Source organism: Triticum urartu, chromosome 6 (assembly GCF_003073215.2).
Source record: "Triticum urartu cultivar G1812 chromosome 6, Tu2.1, whole genome shotgun sequence".
Lineage (NCBI taxonomy): Eukaryota > Viridiplantae > Streptophyta > Magnoliopsida > Poales > Poaceae > Triticum > Triticum urartu.
In genome coordinates this window covers 478,806,565-478,810,534 of record NC_053027.1, presented here as the reverse complement: position 1 = coordinate 478,810,534, position 3,970 = coordinate 478,806,565, and the positions used below count along the sequence as shown (strand labels likewise).

The 3,970-nt window shown below is 38.9% G+C and overlaps 2 pseudogenes; both read left to right on the top strand.

Annotated features, from left to right (window-relative positions):
- The first annotated feature begins 1,231 nt into the window (after positions 1–1,231).
- LOC125517741 lies at positions 1,232–1,306 on the top strand (annotated as a pseudogene).
- A 363-nt stretch (positions 1,307–1,669) lies between these two features.
- Positions 1,670–1,745, top strand: LOC125517744 (annotated as a pseudogene).
- The last annotated feature ends 2,225 nt before the right edge of the window (positions 1,746–3,970 follow it).

Genomic DNA, 3,970 nt, shown 5'->3' with positions numbered 1-3,970 from the left:
TTAGCACTGCTGCTTTCCTCCGCCCCTCTTCTCCCTCGACAGTGTTCTCATCCGCCACAGCAGCTTACTGACACGGTCATTGGTTCTGTCTTTGTTTTGTTGGCAGCAGGGGAAGAAGGAGGAGGAGGAGTTCAGCATGGGGCCCCTCTCCATTCTCATGCTCAGCGTCAAGAACAATGCCCTGGTTGGTTTGGTTTGGTTTGGTCGACTTCTTGCCTCTGTTGATTGAGATCTCAGCTTAGCGAGGGCATATTTTCTATAGTAGTAGTCGACCTGCTTAGCGAGCTCAGCTCACCCCGCTCGTCGTCGACCTGCCCCGACGGTGGCTATGGCGGGACCCTCGAGATCGTCGTCTTCCTGACCAGGACCCTTGGTTAGTGAAATCATTTGTTTTCCACGACATTCAGACTTTGCTATAGTTTACTGAAACTATTGTGGTCTGAAGAACAGTTTACTGAAATTGTTCCAAGTCTGAAAAACAGTTGTCTGAATCTGTTGAAATCTGAAACTGTTAGTGTGAGGTGTCTGAAACTGTTCTAATCTTGTAGATAACCTGTGAACAAATTTACTTGTGTTGAATAACCTGTGAACAAATTTAGGACTTTGGAGTTGTCTAAAACTGTTGTAGTCTTGTAGAAAAGTAAAAGTAGTTGGATGGAAATAGATTTCTCAGTCTGTGTAATAGATGGTCTGAAGCTAGTTGCAAATTTCTTTCCTTGATTTAGATAATTCAGTAAGTCCTTTTCATAACATCTGCTGCTAGTAGAAATTATGGAAGCTAAAAAGCCAAATCAAGTTCAGTCATCTCATTTCACCTTTGCAAAGAAGATACTAATTTTCTAAACTGTGAATTTGATGTTAACGTCTTATATGTGCGTCTTATATGTCCATTTCATAACATGGTGCGTATTATATGTGTGTTTGATGTTAACGTCGCTTGTGGTTTTGCAGGGTTCTGAGGCTGCAGCCTGGGCACCATCAGGGTATGTTGTTTCCCTGTCCTGTTTCTTCAGTGCTCAATAGTTGCTTGTGCGACTTCTACTAGTCTTTTATGTAATGCTAAACTAAAATGGGTCTAGTTATACTAATCATTCCATGAAAGTTCAGTCTGATTTGTTGGTACTCTAATAGAATCATTGTTTGCTCATGCTCAGAATCATTGTTTGCTCATGCTCAGAATCATTGTTTTACATATGTTACTTGTGATGTTCTGCTGGCTGAGATGTGCATGATCTGGGTGATGAAGAAAATTGTTCGGATTCCCACTGATTTTCATGATTATTACAACCAGATACTTCTGACGGATCATGCCATCTCTTGGACTATATATGTACTCCCTCCGTAAACTAATATAAGAGTGTTTAGAATACTAAACTAGTGATCTAAACACTCTTATATTAGTTTACAGAGGGAGTATTCCTTTATTATTGAGCAAATACTTTCCTTTGATTTTTTGCAAACCTCTTAGCAGTAATTTTCGTATCCTCTTTTTTGTGTTCTGCTGGCTGATGAGATGTGCATTACCTGGGTGATGAAGAAAATCGACGGGTCACGCCATCTCCTGAAGTACATTTGCACATTTTTACTGCTTTAGACTGACTGTACATGCATTCCTTCATTGGTTATGAACCTTATTGCTCATTGTGTTCTGTTGGGTTGAACTGCATGATTCCGGGTGATGAAGAAAATCGTTTGGATTCCCACTGATATTTCATGATTAGTGTAACCAGCTACTTCTGATCCATAGCTTGTACTGCAACTAATGTGTCATGCGTTTTGTGGCAGCAACAGCAGCTAGCAGGAGCAATTCTATTGCTGGTTTGCATTGAAGATATTGTATTCTGTTGCTATATCATTGTTTAATAAAACCACAGCATGATGCTCACATGAGATATCCACATGTTTCTGTGCAGTTTTGCTACAAGCTGTGTGTTGATTTGATAACAGGAGTTTCCTTGTCCTGGTCCTATACTGCATTTTGACTCCTATGTTTCTGTGCGCATGTGTTTAATTGATGTTGTTTCAACTTTGAACTGCTTCTGCATATACTGCAATTGAGATTTAAATTTGTGGTTGTTCCTCTTTTACAGATGCTCAAGTGTGAAGCCGTGAAGTATGAAGCAAGTGTGAAGCCGTGAAGTGTGAAGCCGTCAAGTTCTACTTAGTGAAGAGTAGCATATTGTAGCATATATGTGTTGTAAAGATTGTAATAGATTTATTTAGTGGTATATTTGATGATTCTTTTTGATTATTTATATGATCTGAAAAGTTGTGAAATGGAAACTTGACCAATGGGTCCACTTATGAAAATAATCTGTCAATTTTGTACATTTTTGACATGTGGGACCAATTTGAGAGATGATCATGACAAGTGGGACCCATCTGACTAGTGGGACCAGCTTGAATATATAATGGCTGAACAAAGAAAAGCAATAAATAATAAAAGGCCACGGGCCAACAATAAAAAAGGCTACAACATTGGGCCTGGCCCATGTAGTTGACCAAAATTAATCAAGAAAAAAAATATAAAAAAGGCCGAATTGTTGGGCTAGGCCCATGTAGAAAACTGAATTGGACCGGGCTGAATCTTGTGCCACATCAGCTTGCCACGCTGGATGCCTACGTGGCCTGGAGAGGGTGCTAGTGACCAAAACTCCACAATGGACATATTTTGGTCATAAACGTTTGCGACCATTCCAGAAGAAAGGTCGCTATAGTCAGTTTACGACGCCCAGCTTTTGACCTTATGTTTTTGGTCACAAAAAGGTCATAAATGGAAATTTGTGACCATTCAGTGACCAATAGTGGTGGTCATAAGTTGACATATTTCTTGTAGTGTGGTGTTATGTGAAGGTCGACTACATGACACTTCACCATTATTTGGGCCTAGAGGAAGGCATTGGGAAGTAATAAGTAGATGATGGGTTGCTAGAGTGACAGAAGCTTAAACCCTAGTTTATGCGTTGCTTCATAAGGGGCTGATTTGGATCCATATGTTTTATGCTATGGTTCCTTAATCCTTCTTTCGTAGTTGCTAGCTATTCCTTTGACAATATAAGCTTGTAGGTATGCCCGAGGATGTTGTCAAGAAGAAGGTATTCCCTTTATCTTTCAATCATGGTATAGGCTATGTGATGATATTGGATCATGGAACTACAACTGATTGAAATTGGAATTTCATCAGAAGTTTTATCCTATGCATTTGGTTCATCGTGATCGGAATTAAATATATAATTTGTGGCCTCGTGAAGGAGAAAGTATCGCTCAAGCTTGGGGGAGGCTTAAGTCAATGTTATATACATGCCCCAATCATGAGCTCTCAAAAGAAATTATTATTCAAAAAATTTATGCTCGACTTTCTCATAATGATCGATCCATGCTCGATACTTCTTGTACTGGTTCCTATATGAATAAGGATATCGAATTCGTATGGGATTTATTGGAAAGAATTAAACGCAACTCTGAAGATTGGGAACTCGATGAAGGTAAGGAGTCAGGTATAAACCTCAAGTTTGATTGTGTTAAATCTTTTATGGATACTGATGCTTTTCGTGATTTTAGCACTAAATATGGACTTGACTCTGAGATAGTAGCTTCTTTTTGTGAATCTTTTGCTACTCATGTTGATCTCCCTAAGGAGAAGTGGTATTCATCCTCCCATTGAAGTTAAAGTAGTAGAACCTACTAAAGTTGAAGAAGAGACTATTACTTATAATATTGATCCTATTGTTCCTACTGCTTATATTGAGAAACCACCTTTTCCTGTTAGAATAAAGGATCATGCTAAAGCTTCAACTATGGTTTGTAAGAGTTATACTAGAACACCTACACCCCCTGAACAAATTAAAGTTGAACCTAGTATTGCTATGGTTAAAGATCTCTTAGTCGATAATATTGATGGGCATGTTATTTATTTCTATGATGAAGCTGCTGGAATTGCTAAACCTGATATGAAAGATAAACATAGACC